The sequence below is a fragment of the Mytilus californianus genome, unplaced genomic scaffold, assembly GCF_021869535.1.
Source record: "Mytilus californianus isolate M0D057914Y unplaced genomic scaffold, xbMytCali1.0.p SCAF_6, whole genome shotgun sequence".
Classification (NCBI taxonomy): Eukaryota; Metazoa; Mollusca; class Bivalvia; order Mytilida; family Mytilidae; genus Mytilus; species Mytilus californianus.
The window spans coordinates 88,656,490-88,667,208 of record NW_026262712.1 but is presented as its reverse complement, the minus strand read 5'-3'; the positions used below and the strand labels follow the sequence as shown (position 1 = coordinate 88,667,208).

The following is a 10,719-nucleotide window of genomic DNA, read 5'->3' as shown; positions in this document are numbered from 1 at the left end:
TCTTAATCATTATTGTGTTTGTTAACGGGGAAAAAATACCTTTTTGAATGAAGAAATTGTGTTGCTTGATCATGTGATTACTCATTTTTTTCCAGTTTGCAGTTGTGTATTATCCAGATTATTCTGGTTATCACCACACTTAGCTTGGCTACAGCAATACATTATTGAATGAAATATTTTATGTGAAATGATAATCATTCTTTATCATGTTTATAAAAATGTGTTTGGTAAGTACTGTATCTAATGATTAGAAAGAACCGTTGTATTTAAGCCAGTATAATTTGGCTATTGCCTATGGGTATCCACAACGTACTCATACAGAAATGGATTCCACTGATGAAACAGCTGTTTAAATTTGTACCAGGCACTCTTCGACTTCTTCTAAAATGAGAATAAACTCCCGATATGAATTTTTCAGCCCTGAAATATATTTCTGTATTTGAAATAGAACTATTAGAAGATAACAAGCTTAAGGCCATAACAGACACTCTTTCTTTTGTGTTGTGTTATTTGATGCTCGAGTCGAGACCACAAATCCAGATCAGCCACACTATTTCACAATGTAGACCTTATACCTATTTGGAATATGCGACACTTGAACTATTGACATTGTACATCTTACAGCAATCACTTATCCTTTGTGGCGTCAAAATCTTATGGGAACCTTTGTGATGTCCCGGCGAACAAATAGCAATGAGGTGTATTCATAAAGTAAATATACAGTGTTCCAGCTAGATCGATTTCACAGGGCGATCAAAATTTCTCAAACGATCACTTATTGCAGCTCGGATGACGTAGTTTCATTTTTGAACACATTTTATAAACTTTTCATCTGAAAACATATTTACTAAGTATTGCACAACAGCACAGTGTATTGCACAACAGCAAGAAATCTTCAGTTGAATATAAATTCAAATCATACATTTGGATTCCGGACAATAACTTTAGTTTAAGTGTATGGATCTCTATGAAATTTAATCAAAAGGTTCAATACCACAAAAGGAAGGTTGGGATTGTTTTTTGGGGGTGATGGTCCCAACCCTTTAGTAATTAGGTGGCCAAAACAAGCATTTTTCTAGTTTTTATACGACCTCATCGTATATTGGTATGACGTTGGCGTCGTTGTCAATACCACAAAAGGAAGGTTCAGATTGATTTTGGGGGTTATGGTACCAACAGTTAAGGAATTAGGGGGCCAAAAAGGGGCCAAAAATAAGCATTTTTGTAACTTCCAGACAATAACTTGTGGGTTAGTGTATGGATCTCTCTGACATTGTACCAAAAGGTTCCATATCACAAAGGGAATGCTGGGATTGATTTTGGGGGTATTTGCCTCAAAATTTTAGGAATTAGGGGTCATAAAAGGGGCAAAAACCAGCATTTTTCTAGTTTCATGACAATAACTTGTGTTCAAGTGTATGGATCTCTCTGAAATTGTACTGCAAGGTACCATACCACAAAGGGAAGGCTGGGATTGAGTTTGGGGTAGATAAATCATAAGGGGGTTCAAAAAATTGGGGGAGGGATTTTTTTTCCCTTTTTTCCTTTTTTTTTTCTTTAAAATTTTCTGTTATAAGTTGGTTATTTTTTATTTATATATAAAAGCAAATAATAATGACGTGGTTTGATTTCATCAAAAATTGAAATATTGGGGTTCTTTGATATGCTGAATCTAACCGTGTATGTATTTAGATTTTGGATATTGGACCATAATAGGTAAATTAGAATTTTTTAAGTTCTTAGACAACATTCATTCCGTGTCAGAAACCTATGCTGTGTCAAATATTTATTCACAATCCAAATTCAGAGCTGTATCAAGCTTGAATGTTGTGTCCATACTTGCCCCAACTGTTCAGGGTTCACCCTCTGCGGTCGTATCAAGCTGCGCCCAGCAGAGCATTTTGTAAGACAATAACTTGTGTTTAAGTGTATGGATGTCTTCAAAATTATTTTTTTGGGAAAAAAGGGGGGGGTAAACATTTTATTGGGGGGTTCAATTTTTTTTTCCTCAAGATTTAAGAAATTGTCAATTGCTAATTCTTCATGTTCTTTGTATATATTGTCTGAAAACAGATTTACTAAGTTTAAAATTTTCTTTTGAGGAAAAATTGCCCCCCCCCCCCCCCCCCCCCCAATTTTTTTTTTTAATTTTTAGCTGTGACCCCTTCCTACTCTTTAAAAATAAAAGTCCTTTTCAAAAAAATTTTCCTTTTGTGGTATTGAACCTTTTGATTAAATTTCATAGAGATCCATACACTTATACTAAAGTTATTGTTTTGAAAAGGACTTTTATTTTTAAAGAGAAGAAGCGTCACAGCTAAAAATTCAAAAAAAAATTTTGACACAGATTTGCCTCTGCAGTCGTATCAAGCTGGGCCCTTTGGAGCCTTTTATTTGACACACGGTATATTTTATACTGAAATATTTGTTGACAGCTATAATAATAAAAATACAAAAGGAAGTATTTTGTTAATTAGAAAGATAATTTGAAAACTGACAAAAATCATCAAATTGATTAACACCTCAACAGGTAACAGGACTATGCAGTGGTGTTGGCATATATAATTAATTATGACAATGTTTATTTTTTAGGTTACTTCACAAAAGATGAGAATAACTGCAGTGACCTAAGGTTGGAACTTCAGCAAAGCTGAGAGAAGATAAAAGTGGACCAACTGAATATAGCTAGATATAATCATAAGCTAAAAGAATGTCTGAAGCAAAAAAAAGTATTTCATTCGAAAATGGTGATGAACCATGTGTTCCAATTACCCGTCCTGACTGTATAGAAATAATGGATCCTATGAAATCCAACTATTCTACCATCCATGACTTGGAAGGAGGGCAGTTTGTATCCAACTACTCGACTGTTACAAGCAATAATAGTGCTCCTTATGTACGAGATACTGCTCTTCTTCTTCATCGAGAACATAGATTATTTACACAAAGTCGGGAAGACAAAATACGGAGACAATCAAGAAATGCCACATTCTGTTTCATTTTTGCAATTTTTATCATTTTGGTATTAGTTGTGATTGCAGCAGTTTCTCTACATCATAAACTAACAGATAAAAGTCATAGTGATGACTTAGACCACAAGAACATTACCATCTTTAATGCAATTGGTAAAAAGGATATAAATCTCAACCTAGGTGATACAAAGGCAGATAAAAACATGAACGTCAGTGACATAAAAGAGATGGCGCTGAAAAGTAACACTACCTCAAATTTTTTTCTTTAGTATATAAAAAGCCCTGGTGACAAAAAAGTAATTTTATTAGGTTATACTACTTGTTTTACTATAAAAAGTATGCGTTTTTGTTGAATAAAAAAAGTTGAAAATTGGAAAAGTAAGATACATGTATACGTAAGAGAATAAAATTGGGGTTGTTAGAGCTGAAACCATGTGTGACGTTGTTAGAGTTGAAACAATGTGTGGCGTTGTTAGAGCTGAAACCATGTGTGGTGTTGTTAAGAGCTGAAACCATGTGTGGCGTTGTTAGAGCTGAAACCATGTGTGGCGTTGTTAGAGTTGAAACCATTGTGGCATTGTTAGAGCTGAAAGTTCTGAAACTATGTATGTTTTGTATGAGCATGTTAGTTATGTTTTGGTTGAAGTTAGGGTCAATGGACATGGTGAGAATTGTGATGTTTTATTTAGATTTTACTTTAACCGAACAATTCAGAATAGTTACGAGTATTAATTTTGCAATAATAATGATTTACATGTGTCTCTCAGTTTATTAATTGCTTAGCCTTAGTTTGGCTCTGGGGCTAGTTGATATTTATTTAATTGCTTTATATTGTTTGATAGTGCTATATATTGTTTGGTTCTTTGTATGTTTTTTTGTCATTTATACATGTAGGTATAGATGTTTGTTTTGGTGTTTTTATACACCTTATTAATTGATGTATTGTAGTATATTGTGATGCATTGTCTGATTGTCTGTAAACCCACTTTAACTTAAAATCCAGTATACCTTGATTAATTATTACCGGTATTTATGAAGTCAGAAGACCTCCATTTTGAATTAATTTTATTATTTTGTTTTATTTGTGCAACATCCATGCATATGTGATTTGACCAAAAAAGGCCTTGTTGTAAGCAGGTAAAACCCTTACACATTTATGCTTTAGAAGATTGCCTTTAGGCTGTCAGTGATACATTTTTTATGTCACTCTAGAGTTATGGGACTTACCACACATGTATGTAGTTTGACCAAACAATGCTCTTATGGAAATATTTGGGACATATACATTATGTACCCATTGTATATGGTATTCATCATCTTAACATGTTTATTATGTGTACTCACAAAATGGTCAGTTATGAGATATTATCTTTATTTTTTGTATTGATAATTGTCAAGATAATTGTGTGTAAGTTTTTGCGATGATTGGGAGACCTCCATATTAATGAACATCTGTCTGAATAAGATTGTTATGATTTCCAAATTTATATTTTCATAATATAACAAAACGATGAAAGAAGTGATATTTGATTTGTATTTATTTATTTATTTAAATTCAAATATGTGACAAGATGTAAGAGAAGATAGCTTTTTATACGACCGCAAAAAAATTTGTGGTCGTATATTGGTATGACGTTGGCGGCGGCGTCGTCGTCGTCCAGCGTCGTCGTCCGAAGACACATTGGTTTTCGCACTCTAACTTTAGTTTAAGTGAATGGATCTTTTTGAAATTTGACCATAAGGTTAAATACCACAAAAGGAAGGTTGGGATTGATTTTGGGGGTTATGGTACCAACAGTTAAGGAATTAGGGGCCAAAAAGGGGCCAAAAATAAGCATTTTCTAGTTTCCAGACAATAACTGTGGAACGGTGTATGGATCACTCTGAAATTATACTACAAGTTTCCATACCACAAAGGGATGGTTAGGATTTGCTTTGGGGGGTTATGGCTCAAACCGTTTAGGAATTAGGGGCAAAAAAGGGGGAAAAACAAGGTTGTCCTGGTTAATGGACAAATACTTTAGTACAAAACATAATTTAAAGCAGTGTAAGGGAGATAAATCAAATACATCATTGAAATTATCTCCCTTACACTGCTTTTAAATTATGTATAAAGTAATGGTTAATGAACAATAAAGATAATTTAAAACAGTGTAAGGGAGGTAATCCAAATACAACGTTTTGGTTACTTCCCTTACACTGCTTTTAAATTATGTTTAAAGAAATACATATTTATAAAGGAAGACCAGTAAAAATATCTGCAAATGTTGCATCTTTTTTTTTTACAAAAAAATCCATATGAAAGATTTGACACTATATTTTTAATTCTATTATAAAATAGATTAAGTTAGCACTATGGTAAATTTAAATGGGTAATTATGGTTGCCAACTCCATTGGAAATTTGAATTGAGATTATGACCATATCTTGAGGGAAAGAATTTTTTGGGGAAAAAAGGGGGGGGGGGGGGGGGGGATAAAAAGAAATTGTGGGGGGTCAATTTTTTCTCATTTCAGATTTCAGAAATTAAAAAGAATTATTCTTCAAATATTATTTTTTTTTCAAATTTCAAATATTGAAAAATTTCAAGAAGTAATCTTTAATTGCACAGTATGGTGCATTAGATTTGTAAAATCTTTGATCACATTTATTTATTTGTTATGCCGAATCTAACAGTGTATTTAGATTTTTAATTTTAGGTCCAGTTTTCAAATTGGTCTACATTAAGGTCCAAAGGGTCCAAAATTAAACTTTGTTTGATTTTAGCAAAAATTGAATATATGAGGTTCTTTGATATGCTGAATCTAACCATGTATTTAGATTTTTTATTTGTGGACCCCGTTATCAAATTGGTTCATATTGAGGTCAAAAGGGTCCAAAATTAAACTTTGTTTGATTTCATCTAAAATTGAATTAATGGGGTTCTTTGATATTCCAAATCTAACCGTGTATTTAGATTTTTAATTTTGGGTCCTGTTTTTTAAATTGGTCTACATTAAGGTCCAAAGGGTCCAAAATTAAACTTAGTTTGATTTTAACAAAAATTGAATTCTTGGGGTTCTTTGATATGCTGAATCTAAACATGTGTTTAGATTTTTGAATATGGGCCCAGTTTTCAAGTTGGTCCAAGATAGGGTCCAGTATTTAAACTTTGTTTGATTTCAACAAAAATTGAATATATGGGGTTCTTTGATATGCTGAATCTAAACATGTATTTAGATTTTTGATTATGGGCCCAGTTTTCAAGTTGGTCCAAATTGGGGTCCAAAATTAAACTTTGTTTGATTTCAACAAAAATTGAATATATGAGGTTCTTTGATATGCTGAATCTAACCATGTATTTAGATTTTTTATTTGTGGGACCCGCTATCAAATTGGTTCATATTGAGGTCAAAAGGGTCTAAAATTAAACTTTGTTTGATTTCATCAAAAATTGAATTATTGGGGTTCTTTGATATGCCAAATCTAACCGTGTTTTTAGATTTTTAATTTGGGTCCCATTTTTTAAAATTGGTCTTCATTGAGGTCCAAAGGGTCCAAAATTAAACTTAGTTTGATTTTAACAAAAATTGAATTCTTAGGGTTCTTTGATATGCTAAATCTAAACATGTGTTTAGATTTTTGATTATGGGCCCAGTTTTCAAGTTGGTCCAAGTTGGGGTCCAAAATTAAACTTTTTTTGATTTCAACAAAAATTGAATATATGGGGTTCTTTGATATGCTGAATCTAACCATGAATTTAGATTTTTTATTTGTGGGCCCTGCTATCAAATTGGTTTATATTGAGGTCAAAAGGGTCCAAAATTAAACTTTGTTTGATTTCATCAAAAATTGAATTATTGGGGTTCTTTGATATTCCAAATCTAACCGTGTATTTAGATTTTTAATTTTAAGTCCCGTTTTTTAAATTGGTCTACATTAAGGTCCAAAGGGTCCAAAATTAAACTTAGTTTGATTTTAGCAAAAATTGAATTATTGGGGTTCTTTGATATGCTGAATCTAAACATGTGTTTAGATTTTTGATTATGGGCCCAGTTTTCAAGTTTGTCCAAGTTGGGGTCCAAAATTAAAATTTGTTTGATTTCAACAAAAATTGAAAATATGGGGTTCTTTGATATGCTGAATCTAACCATGTATTTTGATTTTGGACATAATAGGTAAATAAAAAAAATTCAAGTTCTTAGACCACATTCTTTCTGTGTCAGAAACCTATGCTGTGTCAAATATTTAATAACAATCCAAATTCAGAGCTGTATCAAGCTTGAATGTTGTGTCCATACTTGCCCCAACTGTTCAGGGTTCGACCTCTGCGGTCGTATCAAGCTGCGCCCCAGCGAAGCATTTTATTTTATGAATTAATAATTGATCATACAGGTTTGTCTGGTATAATGTTTAGTAGAAAAATGGTTGTGATATTAAATACTTTATACCATGAGGCCAAATTAAATAAAAAGTGATTCTGGTTTCCCAGCCTACCCTAATTTTGAGCCCCTAGCTACCCTTATTTTGAACCCCTAGCTCCTCTAACATAAATTTTTTTTCAAGTAAACATCTTTTAGTCACAATGTGTCCTATGTGTTATAGTGTATTCTAAAGAAAAGAACTATCCAAATAAACAAAAATCCCTACCTACCAACCCTGTTATTTTTTAAAAATAAACATAAATAATAACCGGAATCACACATTTATTCTATTTGGCCTGAGTGATTGCTATTATAGATGAATCCGTATAAAAGTTTTCAATTTTATAAAAAAAATATTTTATTAAGTCCTGACAATTTGTTGTGTTCAGCTTACTGAAGATGTCTCTTTCATTTCACTTGTCCTCACATTTCATGAGGTTATGTTATATTTGATGCTATAAATACACATACATGTATGCTTTACCAATCTTTTCATTATGCTAATAAAGCTGCCACATTTGGTACGGGTATAACAAGGCAAACATTTCAAAATAATTAGAATTTGTCCATCACAACAAAAAGACTAAAGTGAGAGTGAAGTTAAGAAATGTCCTTGATTAACTTTGGTGATCTGTAAGAATCACATTAACAAGGATCAATTTAACAGCCAAAAATATTACAGCAATTAATAATTTGTCAGGAATACACCATCTAGAAAAGAATGGCAAGTTTACAAAATCCCATTTGACAGATCTATGGAAAAAAATGTATAAAGACAGTCATGCAATGTAATATCTCCATGATTTGAAGTAGTCAAGAGTAACATATTTATATATCTTTATCCTATATCTCAATACCTGATTTCTAACTTTTTGCATTAAGCGTACTTGATGAATTATTATAACACATTTTCTACTTAGGCTGCTCATAGCAGAAATATTGTTGTCTTTTCAAAGTTATTGAAGCACTATCTATACATTTTCATTTATTTTATCTATATTTATTATAACCCTGATTCAGATTTATAGACGTAATATAGTTGGTTGTTTAATATAGGAATGAACATACATTGTATACAAGTGTCTAATAGAGAGATAATATGGAGATATATTTTATATATTATTATTTATTCAGTACAAAATGTACTTGTATTTATAATATTCCCTGCAAATGATGCACATTTCTATATTTTTTATTAATTCAGGTGAGTTTGAAAATTTTAGTTGTTTCTAGAGATACTTTTGAATTTTGAAAACACTAATGCATAATACAGCATTAGTATTGAAATCAAAAAGGACATTAGAACTCTCAAAAACTTTCTAAAGGTTCTTTTGTGATAAAATAACAATGTGTCTGTAGAAACAGATCTGATCACATAATTTGTACGAGAATGTCACTGTCAAATTCATTGTAAAGTAATCAAGTCTACCTTTTTTTAATATTTTGTTAGAACATGAATAAGAAAAGAGTAAGTTATTTTCAAAATAAAAATAACTATGGGTTTTGCTCTATATAGAACTAAGGTGGATAGTTGTCTATGTGGCATTCATACCACATCTCCTTATTTTATAGCAATAGAAATGCCTGAAGTATCTTGTATCTTTCAAGAATCTGTATTATTTGAGTCTTGTTTAAGAATTTTAAACAAAGTATGGCTTACTACGCATGTTAAATGGGCACTTTTGTGCTTTGGTGTAGAATACTTCTATATTAATGGATACAGAACTCCTTTTTCAAGGGATATTCAATTCAAAGATTTCAGGGATACAGGGTATATCCTAAACAAGGTTACTATTTAATAACATACTTATACTTTAAATTGTTTATTATTTGTTTAGTTTTATTTTAGTTTTTTTGCTTACATCATTTATGTTTTAGACTTAAATAACAATTTAACTGCTTGTAAATGTTAAGTTTTAGTAAATAAACCTTTAATGTTTTCACCTTTTGGTTTTATTGTGTAGTTACAGCCCTGATATGGAATAGACAACTGCAATGCAAACAACAACAATTATCTTGATTTGTAGGATTGATTCTAACACCCTTGGAAAACCTCAGAGAATCATATTTTAACAATGTGCACATCTATATGAAAATAGAGATCCTGCGTCCTTGCTTTGCTTACAAGGATCTGATAACATTCCATTCTACTGTCTGTTTTGAAAACCTTATATGTTCCTCTGGTTTTTGCCTTGCCTGCAACGAAAGTCGCGGAAAGCGAGACATAGGGATTGCTCTTCCGGCGACGGTGATGACGGCGTCAACAATTGTTAAGTTTTCTGCTTAAGTTAGTTTGATAGGAACTACTTGAGATAGATCATTGATATTTTGTATGGAGATGCATTACTATCAGTACATATCAGTTTGATGACTATTTTGAGGCCCTGCCCCCTAGGCATTGGTCCAATGACTTTGAATTAATTAGCTGTTTTCAATGTTAAGTATTCTGCTTAAGTTAGATTGATAGGAACTACTAGTGATAGATCAATGATATTTTGTGTGAAGTTGCATTGCTATCAGTACATATTAGTTTGAGGACTATTTTGAGGCCCTGCTCCCTAGGCCATGGTTCAGTGACTTTCAATTAATAAGCAATTTTCAATGATAAGTTTTCTGCTAAAGTTAGTTTGATATGAACTACTTACAATAGACAATATTTTCTATAAAGTTACATTGCTATTTGTACATCTCAGTTTGTCAAGCATTTCGAGGCCTCACCCACTAGTTGGTCCAGCGACATTGAATTAATTAGTAATGTTGCTGTCCATCAGATTGTCTTTTTCTGAATTTTATGCTGACAGGCGAGACATATCTCTGTGTCAACAGTTTATTTTTATACGACTGCCAAAAAAATTTGTGGTCGTATCTTGGTATGACGTTGTCGTTGTTGTCGTCGTCGTCGTCCAAAGACACATTGGTTTTCGCACTCTAACTTTAGGGGCCAAAAAGGGTGTAAAAAAATAAGCATTTTTCTAGTTTCATGACAATAACTTGTGTGTAAGTGTATGGATCTTTCTGATATTGTACTACAAGGTTCCAGATCACAAAGGGAAAGCTGGAATTTAGTTTGGAGGTAATTGCCCAAAACGTTAAGGAATAAGGGCCCAGAAATAGGCATTTTTTTCTAGTTTCCAGACAATAACTTGTGTTCAAGTGTATGGATCTCTCTGAAATTGTACTGCAAGGTACCATACCACAAAGGGAAGGCTGGGATTGATTTTGGGGGTAATTGCCTCAAAATTTTAGGAATTAGGGGTCAAAAAGGGGTAAAAAACAAGCATTTTTCTAGTTTCAGGACAATAACTTGTGTGTAAGTGTATGGATCTTTATGAAATTGTACTACAA

General features: G+C 32.2%; 2 long non-coding RNA genes across 2 annotated transcripts; both read left to right on the top strand.

Moving 5' to 3' along the window:
* Positions 1–65: 65 nt before the first annotated feature.
* LOC127705598 (uncharacterized) lies at positions 66–3,836 on the top strand. Its single transcript, XR_007983919.1, has 2 exons — positions 66–227; positions 2,593–3,836. It is a non-coding gene; the product is annotated as an uncharacterized LOC127705598 (long non-coding RNA).
* Positions 3,837–5,432: 1,596 nt separating this feature from the next.
* LOC127705599 (uncharacterized) lies at positions 5,433–9,317 on the top strand. The gene is made up of 2 exons (XR_007983920.1): positions 5,433–6,360; positions 6,759–9,317. It is a non-coding gene; the product is annotated as an uncharacterized LOC127705599 (long non-coding RNA).
* The last annotated feature ends 1,402 nt before the right edge of the window (positions 9,318–10,719 follow it).